The 26118-nt window shown below is 44.8% G+C and overlaps 1 protein-coding gene across 2 annotated transcripts in view; it reads left to right on the forward strand.

Moving 5' to 3' along the window:
• The first annotated feature begins 306 nt into the window (after positions 1–306).
• CCDC120 (coiled-coil domain containing 120) overlaps positions 307–26118 on the forward strand; it is an 84309-nt gene continuing 58497 nt past the window's right edge. Inside the window, exons 1-2 of one of the 2 annotated variants that reach the window (XM_060763129.2) lie at positions 307–379; positions 725–947. The gene's annotated coding sequence lies outside the window, so the exon portion shown is untranslated. Of the gene's footprint in view, positions 380–500; positions 948–26118 lie in introns of those variants that run through there. The other variant, XM_067464206.1, reaches the window with a different exon arrangement.

A 26118-nucleotide genomic window follows, 5' to 3' on the forward strand; every position in this document is an offset into this window, starting at 1 on the left:
ATGGGAATATATCTTGTGTATTGGCCTATATTTGTGTATATGCACACGCTCACACACATATATATGGGAATATACCTTGTGTATCAGCCTATGTTTCTAGTTGGGTGTATATATATATAGAGAGAGAGAGAGAGAGAGAGAGGAATATACCTTGTATATCTGTATATGTGTGTGTATATATATATATGCACACCTTGTGTATCGGGCTATATTTGTGGGACACCTTGTCTATTGGCCAGATCATGTCCCTTGTCCCTGACGCCCCCCCCCCCCCCAAGGACGAGAGTGCCTCTGAGCATGTGTGATGTGTTGTTGTCCCCAGCCTGCCTTTTCTTCTCCTTCAGATCAAAGCCCAATGGAAGGCGGCGGAGTCTTGCAGGTAAGGGGGAACATGGGGGAGGAGGGCTGAGCCTGGTGTGCCCCCCAAAAACGTGGGGATCGGGGTAGGGCAAGCTATTCCTGTGGACCCCCCCCCCCCCCCCCATCCTTCATAAAAGCATCCTCCCCTCCAAGGGTTAAAGGAGGCAGCGAGCGAGGAAAGAGAAGACACACAGATTCACACTCACACTACGTCCAGCCCCTGTTTTTTGCGTGTGCGTGTGTGTGTAAACGCGGGAGACGTGTAGGCGGGGAAGATGACCCATCGGGGGTAAACAGGCGAGGAGGTAAACAAACAATAAACAGCCCCCTCCCCACCAGGGTCCCTTTTCTCCCTTTCCCAAAGGCCGGGAAGAGATCCCCCCAAAAGACCCTCTGAGAAATGGGGTCGAAGCAAGCAGATCGCTGGAGATGGGCTGGGTGCTGACAAGGGAAGATCCCCCTCCCCAGCCCATGTCGATCCCCGCCTCTCCACACCAGATCGGGCTCGTCTGCACAGCGAAAAAGCCTCGATTCGGATCATCCTCCCAAGAAGGAAGCAGCATTGTTGTCTCCGGAGGGAGAACATGGTAAGATTTGTATGTCTGTCTGTGTGTGTATACAATGTCTCCTATTGAGGCACCCTAAAAGTTTATATGGGGTGGGAGTAGGGAGGAGAGGGGAAGGCATCCCTCTATGGCTTTCTCAAAGGATGGGGAGGGGGGCAGTGGTCCTATTTTGGAGGAGGAGGAGAGGACAACTACACAAAGGGGGCAGGCAGCATGTGTGTTGGAATGTGCTGGCTTTGTGTATCTCTCTGCTGGGGGAAGGGGGGCTGGTTTAGGGCTGTAAGACCACCCTTGCCCTTATTCTCATGCAAGACCACCCATTTGTGTCTCTGGGCCCTTCCACACAGCCATATAATCCACAATACCAAGGCAGACAATCCTAGAATATCTGCTTTGAACTGGGTTATCTGTGGGCCCTTCCACACAGCCCTATATCCCAGAATATTAAGGGAGGAAATCCCATAACATCTGCTTTGAATTCGCTCTTCCACACAGCCCTATAACCCAAAATATCCAGGCAGACAATCCCACAATATCTGCTTTGAACTGGGTTATCTGAGACACCTTCCACACAGCCCAATAACCCAGAACACCAAGGCAGAAAAATCCACAATATCTGCTTTGAATTGGGTTATCTGTGGGCCCTTCCACACAGCTATATAATCCACAATACCAAGGCAGAATATCCCAGAATATCTGCTTTGAACTGGGTTATCTGTGGGCCCTTCCACATAGCCATATATCCCAAAATATTAAGGAAGGAAATCCCATAACATCTGCTTTGAACTTGCTTTTCCACACAGCCCTATAACCCAGAATTTCAAGGCAGACAATCCCATAATATCTGCTTTTAATTGAGTTACCCGAGACCCCTTCCACACAGCCCAATAAATCAGAATACCAAGGCAGAAAAATCCACAACATCTGCTTTGAACTGGGTTATCTGTGGGCCCTTCCACACAGCCATATATCCCAAAATATTAAGGAAGGAAATCCCATAACATCTGTTTTGAACTCGCTTTTCCACACAGCCCTATAACCCAGAATTTAAAGGGAGACAATCCCACAATATCTGTTTTGAACTGGGTTATCTGGGGCCCCTTCCACACAGCCCTATATTCCAGTATATCAAGGCAGAAAATCCCACGTCTGCTTTGAACTTGCTCTTCCACACAGCCCTATAACCCAGAATTTCAAGGCAGACAATCCCACAATATCTGCTTTCAACAGGGTTATTTGTGGGCCCTTCCACACAGCCCTATAACCCGGAATTTCAAGGCAGACAATCCCATAATATCTGCTTTCAACAGGGTTATCTGTGGGCCCTTCCACACAGCCCTATAACCCAGAATTTCAAGGCAGACAATCCCATAATATCTGCTTTGAACTTTGTTGTCTGTGGGCCCTTCCACACAGCCCTATAACCCAGAATAGCAAGGCAAACAATCCCACAATCTCTGCTTTGAACTGGGTTATCTGGGGCTCCTTCCACACAGCCATATAATCCACAATACCAAGGCAGAAAATCCCAGAATATCTGCTTTGAACTGGGTTATCTGGGGCGCCTTCCACACGGCCCTATAACCCAGAATACCAAGGCAGAAAATCCCACAATATCTGCTTTGAACAGGGTTATCTGAGGGCCCTTCCACACAGCCCTAAACGCAGAATACCAAGGCAGACAGTATCTGCTTTGAACTGGGTTATCTGAGGGCCTTCAACACAGCCATATACTGTAACCCAGAATAGCAAGACAGAAAATCCCAGAATATCTGCTTTGTACTGGGTTATCTGAGTCCACACTGCCATATATGTGACAAGGGACCCTTGTTCCTCTCTTTCCTCACATGCAAGACTATGACTTGCTATCAGCTTTGCTCCCATTTTACGGATGATAAATGAGCCATGGCAGGGCTAGTAGGATCTGTGACCGGTCGCTTTGTCCCAAGGGCCACCGCCGTGTCGTAGCCGCGAGCAACAACCCCATTGCAAAGCATAGGGACAGGCGGTGACAGCAGGTCGCAGGAAAACCCTAGAAACGCCTTTCCCCTTTGCAGCCTCTGTGGAGTTGTGTCCAAAACATTGGCACGCACACAGAGGCCTTCCCAGACCACTCCCCACAATAAACTGGGTGAGATTGTGGTGAGTGCATTCTCAGCTGCATTGTGCAGCAAGGTGTCACAGAAAGAAGAACGATTTCCCCCTTTGAGTCATAACAAAGGTCTGTAGATGGACAGATGACATTTGAGTGATCTCTGTCTGGCTGGGCTATAACCTTTCCTCCTCCTCCTCCATCTCCTTGGGAAAGAAACAATTCCGACTTGGTTTGGGCTAATACCTCCCTGGCACACACGGCGCTTGTGCAAGGAGTTATTTACATCCCTAGTGAAGGATCTTTTGCGTAAACATCTCTTCAGCCACCATCACACCATAAACGAATCTCTCAAATAAACAACAGTCTTGATCTCAGGGATGGGGACAGTTGGGGGGTTCTGCTGTTGGGGAGGTTATGGGTGAGATTTTGGAAGGTGTGGGGAGCTTTCAGTGTAATTGTAATTGTATTTATATCTTCGTCTATCTATATAATTGATATTAATTATTTTTGTATTTGCTTGTTTTGAATTCTTTGGCTTGTGTCATATTGTGAACACTTCGAACACCTCATGGGGAGAAAGGCAGGATAGAAATAAAATCTAACAACATAAAAAACAACCATTTGGCAAAGCAAGTATGAAGGTTCAGTTTTATTTGAAAGTAGGAGCCCCCGGTAAAGTAATGGGTTAAACCCTTGTGCCGGCAGGACTGCTGACCGAAAGGTTGTGGTTTAAATCCGGGGAGCAGGGTGAGCTCCCATCTGTCAGCTCCAGATTCACATGCAAGGATATGAGAGAAGCCTCCCACATGATGGTAAAACATCCAGGCATTCCCTGGGCAATGTCCTTGCAGACGGGCTATTCTCTTACACCAGAAGCGACTTGCAGTTTCTCAAGTCGCTCCTGACACGAAAAAGGAAGGGGGAAAAAAGGTGGAATACAAGGGCACAAATCCCCCAGCTTTGGGTAGCTCTGTGGTCCGTAGGGGAAAGGTCCATGAGCAAACCTACAACTAAGGCACAAGTACATCACTTTTCTACAATTTGGAAGGCTTGCTTTGTTAGAGGTATGTCTACAGATTAATTTAATTAGACTCCTTTCTGGGCATTCCCTGGGTGACGTCCTTGCATACAGCCAATTCTCTCACACTAGAAGCAACTTGCAGTTTCTCAAGTTGCTCCTGACATGAAAAAAATTGAAAGTATATTTCCCCCCAAACTATATATATATATACACACACACACATATACATACACATAAACACCTTGTGTATCGGGCTATATTTGTGGGACACCTTGTCTATTGGCCAGATCACTTCCCTTGTTCATGATGCCACCAAGGACGAGAGCGCCTCTGAGCATGTGTGATGTGTTGTTGTCCCCAGCCTGCCTTTTCTTCTCCTTCAGATCAAAGCCCAGTGGAAGGTGATTCTCTCACACTAGAAGCGACTTGCAGTTTCTCAAGTTGCTCCTGACATGAAAAAAAATTGAAAGTATATTTCCCCCAAACTTGGGAATTAACCTTGATACACACACACACACACACACACACACACACTTACACACCTTGTATTTCGGGCTATATTTGTGGGACACCTTGTCTATTGACCAGATCACATCCCTTGTCCCTGATGCCCACCAGATCAAAGCCCAATGGAAGGCGATTCTCTCACACTAGAAGCGAGTTGCAGTTTCTCAAGTTGCCCCTGACATTAAAAAAATTGAAAGTATATTTTCCCCCAAACCCTAACCCTTAACCTTTATACACACACACACACACACATACACTCCTTGTGTATCGGGCTATATTTGTGGGACACCTTGGGAATAAACCTTGATACCCAGTCTAAAACTGTGCCCTGTGCAGGCACCAATTGGCTCTCCCCTCCTTCCCCACATGGATATTCCCTTTGATATCACATTGTGACTTAGCCACAGGGACCGATTAAATATTGAATGTGGGAAACAGGGCGGAAAGTAGAATTAAAGGGGAAGCTTACCCAGCTGCGGGGCAAAGGCCCTGGTGGACAACTTATTTTTTCAGATTTGGAAGTGACAGTGGGCCAAAATGATGGTTGCCCATAGCTGTTGGAAACTCAAACTTCTGAGTATCTGCTTCTCCTGATGAAGCAGGAGCTGACCTAGCGCAGGGAGACTGGGAGCAGCTCTGCGGCAGGCTGACCTAGTTTAATTTACGGGGCTGGTGGTGAATCCCACCCACTCCTCTCTCCCACCCTGTTAACCAGTCGAAAAATGGATGAGATTTTCGTAGAACTGGGAGGCACAAGCTAGAGGGGAGCCCATCTTATTCTGATCTATCAGAAACAACAAGGCATCTCAGTGGCACCGTCAAGACCAAAAAGATGTTTTCACAGCTTAAGCCTTCCATCTGTTGAAGTAGGTCCACAAAATGTCATAATAACTATATCCGTCTTCAAGGTGCTGCTGGATTCTTCGTTGTTTTTATTTGGCTTACCCTTTCCGCTGGACGATGCCAGTTGGAAACTAAAAAGATATGAACAAATAAATTAGAGTCGGTGGCCAGGAGTCCGGGTTTAAGTCAAGAGAGTGCCAGAGGAAGCCTGGATAGTTTCCAACAAGTGTTGTATTTTTAGAATAGGGATATAGCCCAGTCCTGGGTTTCTGAACATCAGTGGTATTGAATTGATTTTAGCACAGAGGCTCCAAATTATTCCAAAACAGTTTGGTTCCCCCAGGCCTTGGAGAGCTGTCTGCTTCCTCCTTGGAAATGAGGGGGAAAGGAAACACTTAGTTCTTGCCTTCCAACTGATAGTGTTTTGTGTCTTGAATGGTTTTATTTTACATTATTGGTTGTAATATTCTTATAGTGTATGTTTTATGTAATTGATTATGTTGTTGTTTATGTTTTGATTTTATTTTGTTGCTGTGTTGTTGGGCTTGGCCCCATGTATGCCACCTCAAGTCCCCGCTGGGGAGATGGTGGCGGGATACAAATAAAGTTTATTATTATTATTATTATTATTATTATTATTATTACTACTACTACTATTATTGGGTTGTTGTAGGTTTTTTCGGGCTATATGGCCATGTTCTAGAGGCATTCTCTCCTGACGTTTTGCTTGCATCTATGGCAAGCATCCTCAGAGGTAGTGAGATCTGTTGGAACTAGAAAAATTGGTTTATATATCTTTGAAAAGACCAGGGTGGGACAAAGGACTCTTGTCTGCTGGGGCTAGGTGTGATTGTTTCAACTGACCACCTTGACTTGGCTACCAGTATTAAAAAACTCTAAAATTAAAACAGCAAAACAGCAAAGGGAAAACAATCAGGGACATCTAATCACCTCTCAACAAAAGATTGCTCCAGGCACTTCCAAGCTATCAAATGCTAATCAAGGTGGTCAGTTGAAACATTCACACCTAGCTCCAGCAGACAAGAGTCCTTTGTCCCACCCTGATCTTTCCACAGATATATAAATCCGTTTTTCTGGTTCCAACAGACCTCACTACCTCTGAGGATGCTTGCCATAGATGCAGGCGAAACGTCAGGAGAGAATGCCTCTAGAACATGGCCATATAGCCCAAATTGGATTGGATTCTAGGTTGCATCCAAAACAGTATGATGTCGAGATCAAAGGGACTCATAGTCCCACTTTATTCTGCTTTGATCAGATCTCATCTGGAGTACTATATCTGGTCCCCACAATTCAAGAGGGATGTTGATAAGCTAAACGGATCCAGAGAAGGGCAACTAAAATGATCAAAGGTCTGGAGACCATTAATCCCTATGAGGATAGGCTTAAAGATCTGGGTATGTTTAGCCTGCAGAAGAGAAGGTTGAGAAGAGATATGATTGCTATGTAGAAATATTTGAAAGGATGTCACACTGAGGAATGGGGCAAGTTTGTTTCTGCAGCTCCTGACACTATGACATGGAGCACTGGGTTCAAATTGCAGGAAAAAAAGGTTCCACCTTAGCATTAGGAAGAACTTCCTGACGGTAAGAGCTGTTCGGCTGTGGGTTATGCTGCCTCTTAGATGTGTGGTGGAGTATCTATCTTCTTCTGGAGGTTTTGAAGTAGAGGCTGGAAAGCAGAAATCTGTCAGGGGTGTCTTGATTGTATGTCCCTGCATGGCAAAAGGGGTTGGACTGGATGGTCCTTGTGCTCTCTTCAGTCTATGACTCTATGATGGATATCCCACAGTGATGGCTTTGTATGCCCTACATCTGGTAAATATGTCAGTGTCACAGAAGTCAAAAATTGGAAGGCTGCGCTTTCAAGATGCCGTTTGCTGTGGGTGTTCATCTTACACCTGACTTTTCTTGTTCGTTGGATGCCTGTGGTCAGAATGCACGTTTCCTCTCTCTTCTTTCCCTTTCTCAAGGTCTCCTGGGTTTGAGAACAGGTGTTTCTGAGAACCAGGAATCTTGTCTCTTCTTATTAATGCTTGGAAAGGGGATATTACCCTGGTTACATTCTGAATAGATTTCTGCGACGCACTCTACATGGGGTTGCCTTTGAAGACTGTTCGGAGACACCAACTAGTCCAACGAGCAGCAGCCAGATTACTCACTGGAGCGCCATACAGGGAGCACACCACCCCCCTGTTATGTCAGCTCCACTGGCTGCCGGTCCACCTCCGAGCACAATTCAAAGTGCTGGTCCTGGCCTATAAAACCCTATACTGCTCCAGGCCAGCTTACTTGTCCGAACGTATCTCCATCTACGGTCCACCTCGTAATTAAGATCTACTGGAGAAGGCCTGCTCTCGGTCCCACTGGCTTTGCAAACGCGTCTGGTGAGGATAAGGGACAGGGCCTTCTCAGTGGTGGCCCCCTCTTGTGGAATTTGCTCCCCAGCGAGATCAGATCGGCGTCCTCCCTCCTTTCTTTTAGGAAAAATCTAAAATCGTGGTTTTGGAGACAGGCCTTTGGATAGTGGGCACAGCAGTACTTTAGACGTTGAACTCGGACCACAGGACTGTTACGACAATTGGAAACGGCTATGTGCTTTTGTGACTATGTGATTATATGACTATGTGATTATAATTAATGTTACTGTTTTTAATCTATGTATTACGATTTTACATTGTGTTACTGATATTGTGGCATCGAATTGCTGCCTGTGTTAGCCGCCCTGAGTCCCCCCTCGAGGGTGAGAAGGGCGGGGTAGAAATGGTGTAAATAAATAAATTGTGGTGAGTAAGAATGGGAAAGAGGTTCCCCCTTCCTTGACTTCTGCTCCGTGTTGCGTGTGTGACAGCATATGAACAGATTTAAAGAGTTAATCCTTCCAGACACATCAGCCATGAGCATCGCAGGGCCTCCCTTGACTAGTGAGGGAAAGGGAAAGGGAATTACTTGGAAGGAGCAAGGCGAATTATTGAATTATTCGTATAGACTCGCTCCCTGGCTTCTCCTTTCTAAGCTGATTTGAAGTCAGGTGATGGCTTCTTCTCCGCAAACTTTCTAATCCCAACTTCAATGGGAAGGGAATGAGTGGGAGGCAGACAGATGATCAGGAACCGCAGAAACCACTTAACCATCTAATCCCCATTCCCCTCTTAGTAGCAGTATGAAACATTCTCTCGCAGGAGCCCACTAAGGACCAGCCTGAGATTTTCTGACGGCAACCAGGTTTCTTCCTCTCGTGTTTGGTGTGCTTGATTGGAAGTACTCTCATTACATCATTGCTAAAGGACAGCTCCCTACCTGGTGATAAAAACTGGCGGAGAGGGTTTTATTTTCCTTAGCCTTTCTTCCCTAGACAGAAGTTGAAGTCATCCCCTTTTTTCCGGCATTGCCTTTTAGTCTCCGCGCCTTCCCCCTTCCTATGGGAGATAATTACTAATAGGCAAATACCAACACAGGCATAACGCATATATCCTCACAAGGGCAATCATCCTGTGCTATAGAGCAGTTAAAAGGAAAGGCTCCAGATCTCTTTACCAATAATAATAATTTTTGAAAAAATCAATTTTGTGGTCAAGCTTGGCAGCCTGCTCTTGACAGGCTTTACCCTTGAGCTCTTGCAGCCTATGACTCAGGTAGTCTAGCAACCCTTGGCCAGCCCCATTGTTTTTCATTGTGTTCCTTTTTCTTACCCCACTGCTGTTAGGCTGTTAGGGGATCCCTCGTAGTCCGAGGATGATGGTCTTTCAAGTGTAGTGTCTTGGCGGTGGGTTCGTAGGTGGCTGTGGAGCCCTATTCTTATTCTCCCGCAGTGAGGGCATCGTTTTTCAGGTGGAAGGCGGTCCCAGTCGGGGTTGGCTTGACACACCTTCCTCTTGGCACGTTTCTCCCTTTCGCTCTTCATTCGTGCCTCTTTGAATTCTGCAGCACTGCTGGTCACAGCTGACCTCCAGTTAGAACACTTGAGGGCCAAGGCTTCCCAGTTCTCAGTGTCTATGCCACAGTTTTAAAGGTTGGCTTTAAGTGTTGCACCTCAGACTAAATTCACCTTGCTGAAATCACCAGAACTGCACACAGACTGAAGTCTTTGTAGTTTATTAAAAAGTAAAAGATGAAAAGTTTAAAAAGCAAATAGTGTTCCAAAGCTCAATAAAACGTAGCACTGGAAAGCAGAATTCCAAATGGCACCAATGACACAAAGTCCCATGAGAACATGACAAAATCCCAAGACCATGGACACAGGAAAACAAGCACAAGCTGCTTGGTTGAGTGAGAAGTTGCTCTGACAAAGGTTTGTTTTCAAATGCAGTGCTTTGCAATACATGAAAGCATTTCTTTGGCCTCCGGCCTCCTTCTTGTTGGCTATTCTCACACTCCTTTGAACTCTGAATTCCAAACGGTCAGCCCGATCTAAGATTCCCGTGGAGATCCATTATTGTTTGAATCCAGAGTGCTTTCTGGATGTAGGTGAGCTACAACTCCCAAACTCAAGGTCAATGCCCACCAAACCCTTCTAGTGTTTTCTGTTGGTCATGGGAGTCCTGTGTGCCACATTTGGTTCAATTCCATCATTGGTGGTGTTCAGAATACTCATTGATTGTAAGTAAACTATAAATCCCAGCAACTACAACTCCCAAATGACTAATCATATTTTTGAGTGATGGTCATTCCTTGGGTTAGTAGGTGTCTTGTGGCCAAATTGGGTGGCAATTTGTCCAGTGGTTTTTGAGTTAAGTTAATCCCACAAACGAACATTATATTTTTATTTATATAGATGTTGGAGAGTGGTCCCTGGTCAAGTGGTCCTTGGGCAAAAAAAAAAAGTTGGGAACCACTTCTCTATATTTTGATGAACTACAACTCCTGTCATACTTCACCTTTGACCAGGCATGGTAGGACTGAAAGAAAATTGAAATAACACAATCTGTCACCACCCAATAAATTTCTAGGCCTTATTCTAATGGAATGAATTTGATTGTGACCATTAACAACTTTAGATATAGTTGTTAACTGTATCTTCTAGTTATAAGGGAGCAGCGATGGCACAATGGGTTAAATCCTTGTGCCAGCTGAACTGCTGACCTGAATGTTGGCAGTTCAAATACACGAGACGGGGTGAGCTCCCGTCTGTCAGCTCCACCTTCCCATGCAGGGACATGAAAGAAGCCTCCCATAGGATGGTAATGCATTCAAGTATCTCCTGGGCAATGTCTCTGCAGACAGCTAATTGGCCATTCTTCTTGCATCAGGTTAGTCAGTGGTTCTCAACTTGGGGTCCCCAGATGTTTTTGGCCTACAACTCCCAGAAATCCCAGCCAGTTTACCAGCTGTTAGGATTTCTGGGAGTTGAAGGCCAAAAACATCTGGGGACCCCAGGTTGAGAACCACTGGAGGTGGTTCTTTTCATCTGTCATTCTTCAACAGGACCCATGTCCAATAAGCATTACTTTATTTATTTTTTCTTTTTGTCCTTTGTTTGGTGGTGTTTCACTGAACAGCTCCCAGGACAGTTTCCAGCTCATTAAAATAACAGTGAAATCCAGATAACAGCAAGCGTGAATAATCACAGTGATAATCAGCAATCAGGAGATTAAAACAGCTTAAAAACTCAGAACTTTGAAAGCTTGGGAGACAAAAAGAAAAGAAAGGGTTTGCCTGGCATCAAAAAAGATTGCAAGGTCAGCATCAGGTGAGCCTTTCTAAGGAGGGGATTCTGGAAACGAAATATCTTTGTTGAGACGGTGGCGTGTCTGATCATTATCCATCTTGCCTAAAATGGCAGGAAAACCAATCTTACTCTTTAGTCTCAACAGTACCAACAACACTAATAGAGGTTTGGAATATAGCTCCATGGCAGTTAAAGTGATATTAAACTGCATTAATTCTGCAGTGTAGATACACCCCTAGTGAACATTTTAAAATATAGTACTCTCATCACTTTGAAACCATATGTTGTTGTTGTTCATTTGTTCAGTCATTTCCGACTCTTCGTGACCTCATAGACCAGCCCACACCATAGCTCCCTGTCGGCTGTCACCATCCCGAGCTCCTTCAAGGTCAATCCAGTCAATCCATCTATCTTGCCGGATCCCCCCGGTGGCACAGTGAGTTAAAGCCCTGTGCCAGCAGGATTAAAGACCGACAGGTCGCAGGTTCGAATCCGGGGAGAGGCGGATGAGCTCCCCCTATCAGCTCCAGCTCCTCATGCAGGGACATGAGAGAAGCCTCCCACAGGGATGATAAAACATCAAATCATCTGGGTGTCCCCTGGGCAATGTCCTTGCAGACGGCCAATTCTCTCACAACAGGAGCGACTCCTGAGCATGACAAAAAAAAATCCATCTTGCCCTTGGTCAGCCCATCTTCCTTTTTCCTTCTATTTTCCCCAGCATCATAATCTTCTCCAAGCTTTCCTGTCTTCTCATGATGTTGCCAGAATACTTCATCTTGGCCTCTACTATCCTTCCCTCCAATGAGCAGTCAGGCTTTATTTCCTGAAGTATGGACTGGTTGGATCTTCTCGCAGTCCAAGGCACTCTCAGCACTTTCCTCAAGCACCAAAGTTCAAAAGCATCTATCTTCCTTCGCTCAGCTCTCTATGGTCCAGCTCTCACATCCGTAGGAGACTATGGGGAATACCATTGCTTTAACTATGCGGATCTTCATTGCCAGTGTGATGTCTCTACTCTTCACTATTTTATCGAGATTGGTCATTGCTCTCCTCCCAAGAAGTAAGCGTCTCCTGATTTCCTGGCTGCAGTCTGCGTCTGCAATAATCTTTGCACCTAGAAATACAAAGTCTGTCACTGCCTCCACGTTTATTCCCTCTATTTCCCAGTTGTCAATCATTCTTGTTGCCATAATCTTTGTTTTTTTTATGTTTAGCTGCAACCCAGCTTTTGCGCTTTCTTCTTTCACCTTGATTAGAAGGCTCCTCAGCTTCTCCTCGCTTTCGGCCATCAAAGTGGTGTCATCTGCATATCTAAGGTTTTTAATGTTTCTTCCAGCAATTTTCATCCCAGCCTTGCATTCGTCAAGCCACGCACATCGCATGATGTGTTCTGCATACAAGTTGAATAGGTTGGGGGAGAGTATACAAGTCTGTCGTACGCCTTTCCCAGACTTGAACCAGTCTGTTGTCCCGTGGTCAGTTCTTACTGTTGCTACTTGGTCCTTATACAGATTCCTCAGGAGAGAGACAAGGTGATTTGATATGCCCATACCACCAGGAACTTGCCACAATTTATTATGATCCACACAGCCAAAGGCTTTAGAATAGTCAATAAAACTGAAATAGATGTTGTTGTTTTTTGAACCCATATACCTAGTCAAATTTATATTGGTATTATTGTGTATACAATTTGGAAATGTTTTTGGGAATATCTTGGACATAGGCGGGGAAATTTAAAGGGGAAGTGTAACTAATAAGCACATGTGTATTATTGTACTTGATTATAAGATGTTCTGTGAAATCCAACAACACTCAAGTCAGATTAGTCCGGCTAAACGCACCCATAGAAGATTTGTCTCTGCCGCTAATTCCTTTTCCATGGTGGACACATGTCTTTGGACAGGGATGAAACACAAGTCTTAATTAACTACATTTCCTACTTACAAGGAGGTGTAACCTTTCAGACCTTCCAATTAATTATCCGCAGCTATATTTGCATTTCTACAAAGACCTCCTGATTGTATTTGTTGACACAAGACTTGAATAACAGAAGATATGTAGGCAGGCCATTGGCATCCAATGGTCAATTTGCAAAGGGGATTAGCTCAGGGCTGTGGGGCAGATCACGGGATGTAGTTTGGTGTTAGGATCATTTTTATTCTCACAGTGGCAGGAGAGCCTGGGGAAACCCATATACTATTACTATCTTTAGATGGATGTCTTGACTGACAATTCCATAGAGCGAAATTGGACTCAAAAGGCTGATTGTCGCTGGCTAGATCAACGGGTAAGCATTAGATACATGAAGCCTGCTGGTAGCATTTACAGTACTCAAAAGAGCTGAATTCGTTAGTTGTTATTGTTGTTATTCTGAAACAGAATATCCGGTATTCAGAGCGGTAGTGATGTTTGAGGGCCTGGGCTCACAGATAAAAGTTCCAGGATAGATTTTATTGCAGGAGTAATGGTACAACCTTCTGTTCTACCATTTCTCAACAGTCTTCCTTCTTACTCTACCTTAGAATTGTTGCAGAACTGTTTTTAAATCGTGTTGTTTTTGGGTGGCTTTTGATATAAATGTTTAATTTTTATGCTTTTCTAGCTGTATCCGCCACACGTTGCTGTGGCCAACCTTCCCTCCTTCTTTCTCTCCTTTTTTCTCTCTCCTTCCTTCCCTCCCTCTTTCCTTCCCCCTTTTTCTTTCCCTTCCCCTTTCTCTCCTTTCTTCCTTCTCTGCCTCTTTTCTTCCTTCCTTCCTTTGCTCTTTGGTTCCTCCCTCCCTCCCTCCCTCTTTTTCTTCTTTTTTCTCTCATTTATTCCCTCCCTCTTTCCTTCCTTCCCCCTTTGTCTTTCCTTTTCTCTCCTTTCTTCTTCATTCTCTTCCTCTTTCCTTCCTTCCCTCCCTCCCTCTTTCTCTCCTTCCTTCCTTCCCTCCCTCTTTCCTTTCCCCTTTTCTTTCCCTTTCCTTTTCTCTTCCTTCTCTATCTCTTTCCTTCCTTCCTTTGCTCCTTCTTTCCCTCCCTCCCTCCCTCTTTCTCTCCTTTTTTCTTCTCTCCTTCCTTTCCTCCCTCTTTCCTTCCTTCCCCCTTTTTCTTTCTCTTTTCTTCCTTCCTTCTCTACCTCCTTCCTTCCTTCCTTCCTTCCTTCCTTCCTTCCTTCCTTCCTTCCTTCCTTCCTTTGCTCTTTGGTTTCATCCTTCTTTTTTTCCTTCCCTCCCCCTCTTTCTCTCCTTCTTTTCTTCCCTCCTTCCTTCCCTCCCTCTTTTCTTCCTTCCCCCCTTGCCCTTCCCATTTCTCTCCTTTCTTTCTTCTCTATATCTTTCCTTCCTTCCTTTGCTCTTTGGTTCCATCCTTCCTCCTTTTTTTCCTTCCTTCCCTCGCTCTTTCTCTCCTTCTTTTCTTCTCTCCTTCCTTCCCTCCCTCTTTCCTTCCTTCCCCCTTTTTCTTTCCCTTTTCCTTTCCCTCCTTTCTTCCTTCTCTATCTCTTTCATTCCTTCCTTTGCTCTTTGGTTCCATCTTACCTTCTTTCTTTCCTTCCTTCCCTTCCTCATTTCCCTCCCTCCTTCCTTCCCTCTAGACATAGGCTCAAAGACAGCGTGTGAGAAAGGCGCATTCCTGCTCTCTGCAGAGCAAGGGCTCCATGGTTAGTGCCCTCACATTGCCCACAGGTTTCCTCCTCGCTCCTTCTAAATGCCACCGTTGTCGAGGACCGCAACCTTCTGATGTGACTGTAGCACAGGCATGGGCAAAGGAGATCTGGGGTGGCTGTTTGTTTTCCTTTCCACTGCTTTTTTTTTGGGGGGGGGGGGGTTATGAGTGATGGTCACTTGTTGGTCTGTTAGAGGTGTAGTGTCCAAATTTGGTGTCAATTTGTCCAGTTGTTTTTCAGTTATGTTAATCCCACAAACGAACATTACATTTTTATGTATATAGATGTCTAAATGTCATTTTATGTTTATATTTTCATTTGGTTAGGTTAGTTATATGTTATTGTCTTGTTGTTGTTGTTGGTGTTGTTCATTCATTCAGCCATTTCCGACTCTTCGTGACCTCATGGACCAGGCCACGCCAGAGCTCCCTGTCGGTCGTCACCACCCCCAGCTCCTTCAAGGTCAATCCAGTCACTTCAAGGATGCCATACATCCATCTTGCCCTTGGTTGGCCCTTCTTCCTTTTTCCTTCCATTTTATGTTATTGTCTAGCTATTATGTTTTGGTTTTCACATGTATGTACCGCATTGAATTTTGCCTTTATAATGTTGGAAACCACTTTGAGTTCCTTCAGAGAGAGAAAAACGGTATATAATGTAGTAAATAAATAATAGAAAAGGAGGTGGTGGGCAATAGGGTTGCTTTAGGGTCACTATAAGTTGAAAATAATCTAAAGGCACGCATTCAGAACTGCTGAGTGGCAGCTGCTTCTGGAACAGAGACAGATGTTTATGTAATAATTCCTCGCCTAATGGGTCTGCTCACAGATTAGGGATGTTAAGAATAATGTATTTTTCTCTTCCTCTGCAGTGAACTCAGGGCTGTGTCCGTATTCCCTCCCTCCCTCCATCCCCAGCATCTCTCTTGGGAAGTGATTGAGGTCCCATCTATAATGCCATATAATTTAGTTTGCAGATTAACTGGATTATATGGCAGTGTAGACTCATATAATCCAGTTCACTGCAATTCAGTCTGCATTATATAACTATACACTGACCATTATTTATTTATTTATTTAAAAAATTTATATCCCGATTTTCTCACCTCCGCAGAGGGACTCAGACCGGCTTACAGCAAGGATTCAATGCTACTAATACAATTTAAAACATCATACAACAATACAAGATTAAAATACATATAGATAAAATACATATATACCAAATCGTCAAGGTAAAATCATGTTCAACTCGGTCCGCATATGTGGTCACTCACTTTGGTCTGTAACCAGTCTCAGCCATTATTCTGGGAATGCTTCGTTCCATAACCAGGATTTCACTAGCCTCCTGAAGGACAAGAGGAAGGGGGCAGATCTAATCATGCTCAAGAGAGAGTTCCATAGCTGAGGGGCCACCACAGAGAAGGCTCTGTCTCTCATTCCCACCAAACGCGCTTGCGAAGGTGGTGGGACCGAGAGCAGGGCCTCTCCGGAAGATCTTAACATCCTTGATGGTTCATAGGGGAGAATACGTTTGGTCAGGTAAACTGGGCTGGAACCGTATAGGGATTTATATGTTTATATATAATGCAAATCAACTTGGATTGTATGGCAGTGTAGATGGAGCCTGAGAAATTCATTGTTTCAGTATCACTTAATGGGACAGGGATTGGAATATGTGTCTCCCTTGCTATAGCCGGAGGCTCAGGCCCGGTGACATGTGTCTCCAAAAATTGTTGGACTGCAGGTGCCATCACCATTGTATCTGCTTGCTCACATGGATGTGAATCACAGTTGCATGAATACATGGCTACAAGCACCCTCATATTGCCACTGGGAGTGCATCAACACTATAGTATTAATGCAGTTTGATACTTGAACGGCCATGGCTCAATGTTCTGGAATTCTGGAAGTTGTGGTTTTACAAGATCTATAGCTTCCTCTGTCAAAGAGTGATGGTGCCTCACTGTACTATAAATCTAAGAATTCAATAGCATTGAGATATGGTGGTTAACGTGGTGTCAAACTGCATTAAGTCTACAGCGTAAATCAGTGATTCACAGATTCTAGTCTTCAGGTCTTTTGAACTTCAACTTCCAGAAGCTTTAGCTGGTCAATGATCAGGGATTGAAGTCCAAAATACCTAGTAGACAACAGTTTGTATGGTCGAAGGCTTTCATGGCCAGAATCACTGGGTTGTTGTCGGTTTTTCCGGGCTATATGGCCATGTTCTAGAGGCATTTTCTCCTGACGTTTCGCCTGCATCTATGGCAAGCGTCCTCAGAGGTAGTGAGGTCTGTTGGAAGTAGGAAAATGGGTTTATATATCTGTGGAATGACCAGGGGAATATTGTTGTGGATTACTTACTTACTTACTTAGGTGATCCCTCATTGACTGAGTAAGATTGTCTTCCAAGTTCGGTGTACTGGCGGTGGGTACGTAGGTGACTGTGGAGCCCTATTGTTGACCTGCATGTTCTCTTGCAGTGAGGGCATCGGTTTCCAGACCAAAGACGGTCCTGGTCCGGGTTGGCTTGAAGCACCTTCCTCTTGGCACATTTCTCTCCTTCACCCTCCATTTGTGCCTCTTCAAATTCTACAGCACTGCTGGTCACAGCTGACTTCCAATGTTGTGGATACACCCTGGATGCACATCCCAGAAGGGGGACACAGACTGTTGTTGGGTTGTGGCTTATGATTTATGCAGTGACCTCTGAGGCCAAGAGAAGATGACCTGTGTATTGGTGCTCTCTCTGGGTACTGCACTGCCTCATGAGTCCAGAGAGTTAGGGAACACCAGTTTTCCCATTATTGACCAAGAAGGAAGAAGGCTGTGTGGGAAGATTTGCCATCCTTTTGTTTCTTTGCCTGCAGCCAGCTAAGCGAGTTTCCTGTAGCAGGAAACCCCAAACACTGCAGTGTACTAGGAAGAGAATTAGCCAGGAAAGACTGGTTTCACACAGGTTTTCCACCCCACCCCATCTTTGTCTTTTTTATAAAAAGCTTTCATTTGCTTATTTCTACGCACCAGATAAATAAGAAAAAGTAGCCTTCTCTGGCTATGTATTAAGGTTTTGTTTTATGATTCTGTGTTTGTTTATTTATTAATTGTGTCAAAAGCGAATGGAAATTACAGCTATAATGTATAGAAAAACTACAAACAAAGTTAAAAACTTGGCCAGACACTGGCCACTTGGAGTGCCTCTAGCGTGGCTGTAAGAAGGTCCTCCATTGTGCGTGTGGCAGGGCTAAGGCTACATTGTAGTATGTGGTCAGTGGTTTGCTCTTCTCCACACTCGTATGTCATGGACTCCACTTTGTATCCCCATTTCCGAAGATTGGCTCTGCATCTCGTGGTATAAGACCACGGCCTGTTCGGTTCCTTCCAAGTCACCCAGTCTTCAATGTGCCCACGAGGGAGTTTCTCATTGGATATCAGCCACTGGATGAAGCTCCGGGTTTTAGTCTGCCACTTTTGGACTCTCACTTGCTGAGGCGTTTCTATGAGTAACTCTGTAGATCTTAGGAAGCTAGTTCTTAATTTAAGGCGTTGACTTGCTGGCTGATATCCGAACAGAGGACGGGCCAGAGATGTCAATGCCTTGACCCTTTCATTACAGATGGTTGCTTTCCGACTGATGTCAGGTGTTGCCATACTGGCTAAACAGTATCATTTCTCCAGTGGTGTAGAGCATAGAAATTCTGTGATAATGCAGCATGTCTCATTAAGAGCCATATCCACTGTTTTAACATAGTGATATGTATTCCACACTGGGCATGCGTACTCAGCAGCAGGGTAGCAAAGCTCAATGGCAGGTGTCTTCACTGTGTCTGGTTGTGATCCTCAGGTTGTGCCAGTCAGCTTTCATACAATATTATTTCTAGCACCCACTTTTTGCTTGATATTTAAGCAATGCTTCTTATAAGTCAAAGTGACTCTCAGGTATTTGGGTGTGCTGCAACGATCTAGTGCGATTCCTTCCCAGGTCATCCTCAGAGCTCAAGATGCTTTTCTGTTCTTAAGATTAAAAGCACGCATCTGCATTTTACATGGATTAGGAATCAACTGTTTTCCCCTGTAATAGGCAGTAAGAGCACCTAAAGCTTCTGAGAGCTTCTGCTCAACCATTTGAAAGCTCCCTGCTTGAGCGGTGATGGCATGATCGTCAGCATAGATAAACGATCTGTCCTGTTAATTCTGTGTTAAAATTATATGTTAAAAGACATAAAACTGACAAGATCTCACTGTTTTTGCAGGGCTTGGTTTAGCTGATGTTAACAGCAAAGCAAAGCCAGATTTTGAATTAGTTGGAGCACAGGAAGAATCATAGAATCATAGAGTTGGAAGAGACCTCATGGGCCATCCAGTCCAACCCCTTGTCAAGAAGCAGGAAAATTACATTCAAAGCACCCCCGAGAGATGGCACTGAATCTCTTAATTCCTTCAACAAAACTCTGTGGTCACAAGAAGTAAAAGAAATCTACCCCTCGGAAGGGACATTCACTCCCGAAAGAGTTATCATGAGAAACGGGCATTTCTACTGAAGGTTTCTCACAAATAGTTGCTTCCACAACGAGCCAAATTTTCAAAGTCCAATTCTCACAGGAATAGAAAGTGAGATGAAAATGTGTTGTTGAAGGCTTTCATGGCAGGAATCACTGGGTTGCTGTTAATTTCTGGGTTGTATGGCCATGTTCTAGAAGCATTCGCTCCTGACATTTCGCCCACATCTATGACAGGCATCCTCAAAGGTTGCGAGGTCTGTTGGAAACTAGACAAGTGAGGTTTATATATCTGAGCAATGTCCAGGGTGGGAGAAAGAATTATTGTCTGCTTGAGTCAAGTGTGAATGTTGCAACTGGCCACCTTGATTAGCATTGAATGGCCTTGCAGCTTCAAAGCCTGGCTGCTTCCTGAGGAGTGATTAGATGTCCTTGATTGTTTCCTCTCTGTTGTTTTGCTGTTGTAATTTTAGAGTTTTTTAATACTGGTAGCCAGATTTTGTTCATTTTCATGGCTTTCTCCTTTCTGTTGAAACTGTCCACATGCTTGTGAATTTCAATGGCTTCTCTGTGTAGTCTGACATGCTGGTTGTCAGAGTGGTCCAGCATTTCTATGTTTTCAGATAATATGTTGTGCCCAGGTTGGTTCATCAGATGCTCTGCTATGGCTGACTTCTCTGGCTGAAGTAGTCTGCCGTGCCTTTCATGTTCCTTGATTCGTGTTTGGTCAGCCATAGCAGAGCACCTGATGACTATATGAGAACAACCATAGTATTGGGAGCCTTGGGACAAATCTTTTGATGTTGCAATTTGCTTCTTTAAAATCTATGATCAACAAGAATAAACAAGATAAATGTGCAAACAGGTAAAATAGCTTCCTTTCAGCATTCTTCGTCTTCCTGGCGGGCTGTGGTATCTCTAGAACCCTTCTCTAGCAATACAGTTCAGATGAGTTGATTCTTCTCCTGCCAGCCTTCTTTGCTATCCAACTTTCAACCGCTGAGATACTCTTAATAGCCCCAATAAAAGAAATCACTTTTAGTAATGTTAGAGACCTCTAGGGTGGCAATTAGCAAAAATGCTGAGATTCCGTTTTTTGTTGTGTTTTGTCTTATTTTTTCACGTTGAGTCAGATAAAAGTGGAAAGGGGGCATATAAACGGTTTATCACCTGTATTTTTCTATCAGCTACAGAGATCAAGCAATGCTCGTTCTATGTATTGTCGAAGGCTTTCCTGGCCGGAATCACCGGGTTGTTGTAGGTTTTTTCGGGCTATATGGCCATGTTCTAGAGGCATTCTCTCCTGACGTTTCGCCTGCGTCTACGGCAAGCATCCTCAGAGGTAGTGAGGTCTGTTGGAATTAGGAAAAATGGATTTATATATCCATGCAGTCATGCCGGCCACATGACCTTGGAGGTGTCTACGGACAACGCTGGCTCTTCGGCTTAGAAATGGAGATGAGCACCACACCCCAGAGTCAGACATTACTGGACTTAATGTCAGGGGACTACCTTTACCCTTTTTACTATATCTGTGGAATGATCAGGGTGGGACAAAGAACTCTTGTCTGTTGGAGCTAGGTGTGAATGTTTCAACTGACCACCTTGATTGGCATTTGATGGCCTAGCAGTGCCTGGGGCAATCTTTTGTTGAGAGGTGATTAGCTGTCCCTGATTGTTTCCTCTCTGTTGTTGTGCTGTTGTAATTTTAGAGTTTTTTTAATACTGGTAACCAGATTTTGTTCATTTTCATGGTTTCCTCCTTTCTGCTAAAATTGTCCACATGCTTATGGATTTCAGTGGCTTCTCTGTGTGGTCTGACATGGTGGTTGTTTGAGTGGTCCAGTATTTCTGTGTTCTCAAATAATATGCTGTGTCCAGGTTGGTTCATCAGGTGCTCTGCTATGGTTGAAGTAGTTTGCAGTGCCTTTCATGTTCCTTGATTTGTGTTTGGGCAATGCTGCGTTTGGTGGTCCCTATGTAGACTTGTCCACAGCATGGTATACGGTAGACTCCTGCAGAAGTGAGAGGATCCCTCTTGTCCTTTGCTGAACGTAGCATTTCTTGGATTTTCTTGGTGGGTCTGTAGATGGTTTTTATATTGTGTTTCCTCATCAGCTTCCCTATGCGGTCAGTGGTTCCCTTGATGTATGGCAAGAACACTTTTCCTCTGGGTGGATCTTTGTCTTTATTCTCGTGGCTTGTTCTCGGTCTTGCAGCTCTTCTGATGTCTGAGGTGGAATATCCATTGGCCTGTAAAGCCCAGTTGAGGTGGTTCAGTTCATCTTGGAGGAGGTGGGGTTCGCAGATTCTTTTTGCACAGCCTGCCAAAGCTTTAATGGTGCTTCTTTTTTTACTTGGGTAATGGTTGGAGTTTTTATATAGATATCTGTCTGTGTGTGTGTGGGTTTTCTGTAAACTGTGTGACCCAAGTGTTGATCTGGTTTGCGGATGACTAGGACATCTAGAAAAGGCAGTTTTCCTTCATTTTCTTTTTCCATGGTGAACTGGATGTTTGGGTGGATGCTGTTAAGATGGTCCAGGAACCTGCTGAGTTCTTCTTCTCCATGGCTCCAAATGGTGAAGGTGTCATCCACATATCTGAACCATGTTGTTGTTCATTCGTTCGGTCGTTTCCAACCCTTCGTGACTTCATGGACCAGCCCACGTCAGAGCTCCCTGTCAGTCATCACCACCCCCAACTCCTTCAAGGTCAATCCAGTCACTTCAAGGATCTGAACCATATAGTGGGCTTTTTTTTGTTGCTGTTTCCAGGGCTTGTTTTTCAAAGTGTTCCATGTAGAAAACTGCTATGACCGGGCTGAGAGGGCTCCCCATAGCTACTCCATCTTTCAGTTCATAGAATTCATTGTCCCACTGAAAGTAGCTGGTGGTGAGGCAATGGTGAAACAGAGCTGTGATGTCTTCTGGGAACTTCTGGTTGATTTGTGCAATGGTGTCTGCTACCGGGACCATGGTAAATAAATGCTTGTTCTATTATTAAGGAGCCATATTTGATTCTTATCCATATCTTATCTTCGTGACAGTGCCTGTACCTCATTTGCCGAAGTTCGACCAGTTGTCATCTCTTACAGTCCTTGCTTCATTTTCACAGGGTGGTGATTTATTTTTGCCAGGGAAATCTGATGTATTCAAAAAGTGCGATGCTTCTGAAACACACAATGAGACAGGTTGTAAGCCTAGGAGGCTCCTGCTTCTTGCTCCTACTAACAAGCTCTGACTCTGAAGGCAAGAGACTATTAATGTTTTTGTAATTCAATCACAAGATCATTGTGAGTTAATGGGTATTTTCGGCACCTGCCCGTCCTGCGGGCTTGGCATGACTAAGCAGCCAATCTTCTCTGCCTCCTTGATAATATCGGCCCCTTGCTGTGTCCTCTGATGAACAGGCACTTTCATTGTTCCTTCTCCTTGATTTCCTTCTGTGGCCTCTGCCTCCTCCCTTTCGATAGCTGAGACAGGGATGCAGCCTCTGTGCCTCTACAGACATCGTTGAATTCAGACTCCTTTCACCCCCCATCATCGGCTATACTGGCTGGACCTGATGGTGTTGCAGTCCAGCAACATTTGCAAGGCTACACATGCGTCATCATTTTAACTCTGATGAACAGAGCATACGTGATAATAGCCATGCAGAGAAGCAATTCAGTCTGGGATGCATAACGTCATGGTGCATAGGGCAGAAAATAAAACAATATTATTTGCACTGAACTGTATTCCAAAAGGTTGCTTTAGGCATGCTTGTGTACAAAGGTTGGCCATACCAGGACTTGAGTCCACGTTGGATTAGTAACTCAGCTATTTAACCTCAGCAGACTGAAAGCCAAAACCAAGGTTACAACAGCATCTGTTATAGAACTCTAGTATGCTGATGACAACGTTGTCTGTGCGCATTCAGAAGAAGACCTACAAGCCACTCTAAACACCTTTGCAGAAGCATATGAGAAGTGCAGCCTGTCATTAAACATCGAGAAAACCAAAGTGCTCTTCCAGCAGTCACCAGCTAAACCCTCTCCAATGCCAGAAATACAGTGTTTGAGGACCAAGACATCTGTAGGCATACCAAGGTGCTTGTTTATAAAGCTATTGTCCTCCCAACCCTGCTATACGCCTATGAGACGTGATAGTCTACAGACGTCACATGCAACTCCTGGAACGATTCCATTAGCGCTGCCTCCGAAAAATCCTGCATATCTCTTGGGAAGACAAGCAGACAAATGTCAGTGTGCTGGAAGAAGCAAAGACCACCAGCATTGAAGCGATGGTCCTCCGCCATCAACTCCGCTGGACCAGCCACGTTGTCCGGATGCCCAACCACCATCTCCCAAAGCAGTTGCTCTAATCCGAACTCAAGAAGGGAAAACAGAATGTTGGAGGACAGGAAAAGAGATTTAAAGATGGGCTTAAAGCCAACCTTAAAAACTCTGGCATAGACACTGAGAACTGGGAAGCCCTGGCCCTTGAGCGCTCCAGCTGGAGGTCAGCTGTGACCAGCAGTGCTGCAGAATTTGAAGAGGCACAAATGGAGGGCAAAAGAGAGAAATGTGCCAAGAAGAAGACAAACGGACAAATGTCAGTGTGCTGGAAGAAACAAAGCATTGAAGCGATGGTCCTCCGCCATCAACTCCGCTGGACCGGCCACATTGTCCGGATGCCCAACCACCGTCTCCCAAAGCAGCTGCTCTACTCCGAACTCAAGAATGGAAAACAACATGAGGAACTGTATTAAGGGGTTGCGGCATTAGGAAGGTTGAAAACCACTGCCCATAGGGTTATCAGAAGTTGGGAATGACTTTAGACACAATATAACTCAGAAGACACAATTTTTGTGGAGTCATGAGAAGACAGGAAAGCTTAGAGAAGACAATTGCTGGGGGAAATGGAAGGAAAAAGGAAGAGGGGCCAACCAAGGGCAAGATGGATGGATGGCATCTTTGAAGTGACTGGATTGACCTTGAAGAAGCTGGGGGTGGTGACGGCCAACAGGGAGCTCTGGCGTGGGCTGGTCCACGAGGTCACGAAGTGTCAGAAACGACTGAACGAATGAACAACAACAAGGAACTGAATAAAATGACTAGCAAAATGGCTGCATTATATGAGTCTACAATAGGCTTGGGCAAACTTCGGCCCTCCAGGTGTTTTGGACTCTAACTCCCACAATTCCTAACAGCTGGTAGGCTGTTAGGAATTGTGGGAGTTGGAGTCCAAAACACCTGGAGGGCCGAAGTTTGCCCATGCCTGGTCTTCAGTATAGTTGTATGGCAATGTAGATGGGACCTTTGACTTGACCATAAGGGAAGGCCTTTGCTGTCGGAGATTTTTTGTCTTCCTCCGTTAGCAAAATGTCTTTCCCTAGCCCTATTCCCTTTTAATTCTGTCTTTGCACATTCTGTGTTGTGTGTTCTTCCTTTTCTGTTTTTGTCTCAGCATGTTTGTGTACAGTGGCCTTCCCGCAGACATAGCGGCAGTATATTTTCACGCAACTCCCATGACGAATTTAAAATATAGGATTGCTTTGTTACCATCCTGCTTAAGAAAGAGTTCTGCGTAAATCAGAAGCTTTTTTTCCCCATACTGAAAGCATCTAACACCCATTATTTAAAAAGGCATTATTCTGCAGCCTTGAAAGATACCAGAGGGATGTCTTTCAGAGACAGATAGCAAGAAACCGGCTTGTCTTTTGCTGTTCTTTGGTCTCTCTCTCTCTCTCTTTTTCTCCAAACCAAGCTGAAAGATGTGTTCTTTTCCTCGGGATTGGGGAGTAACCTGTGGGAGTGCATGGATGGCTTGCAACTAAATTCCACTACAGCCCTGCAAAATAGGCAGTGCGATGGCATGTGGAATGTGCAATGCAGCAAGAATCACAGATGTTTTCCTATCTAATATCTCCCTGGTGCTCCATATCCAGAACCACCCTTAGGATGCATAATTTTGCAGGGAGAGAAGAATCATGTACATTCCAGGAAATGGATTTCATTAAACCTGCAGACAATGGGGCTTTCTTTCTTCTTCTGTTTCCTCTTTAGAGAAGCACCAGCCCTTTCCCCCAAATGGAAATGATTTTTTTCCATTCTGCAATCCTTTCTTCATCATCATAGAATGCATGAGAGTAGAATGAGAGGAGGGAGAAGTTTGAAATGTGTACTGTAGAGATCAAGGTAATTAATTGGTTATATATTAATGGCTGTTGAAGTGCTACTGAAACCTCTCACCATATCTCCAAGGAGGATCTAAAAATTCAGGTGATATGTGTTGTTTTTTTTGGTCGTGTCAGGAGCGACTTGAGAAACTGCAAGTCGCTTCTGGTGTGAGAGAATTGGCCGTCTGCAAGGATGTTGCCCAGGGGACGCCCGGATGATTTGATGTTTTTATCATTCTTGGAGGCTTCTCTCATGTCGACGACTCCGGCCCTGTTTACCTCTCCGAACGTATTCTCCCCTACGAACCATCAAGACCACTAAGATCGTCTGGAGGGGCCCTGCTCTCGGACCCTCCGCCTGCACAAGCACGGCTGGTGGGGACGAGGGACAGGGCCTTCTCGATGGTGGCCCCTCGACTTTGGAACTCCCTGCCATTAGAGATCAGAACTGCCCCCTCCCTCATGACGTTCAGGAAACTAACAAAGACCTGGTTGTGGAACGCAGCATTTGACAACTGATTTAATTCTTTGCCCACATGAAAGGAGGAGGATGAATGGGATTGTGATGGTGTCAGACGATTTGGCTCTTTTAACTGGGATGATAATGTTTTAATGTGTATGGTGCTGATATTTTAATCGTGTAATGAAGTGGCATTGTGTTGTTATTGTATATTTTTTGTATGTTAACACACGTTGTGAACCGGTCCGAATCCCTCTTTGAAGGTGAGA

This window comes from Anolis sagrei, chromosome 2 (assembly GCF_037176765.1).
Source record: "Anolis sagrei isolate rAnoSag1 chromosome 2, rAnoSag1.mat, whole genome shotgun sequence".
Classification (NCBI taxonomy): domain Eukaryota; kingdom Metazoa; phylum Chordata; class Lepidosauria; order Squamata; family Dactyloidae; genus Anolis; species Anolis sagrei.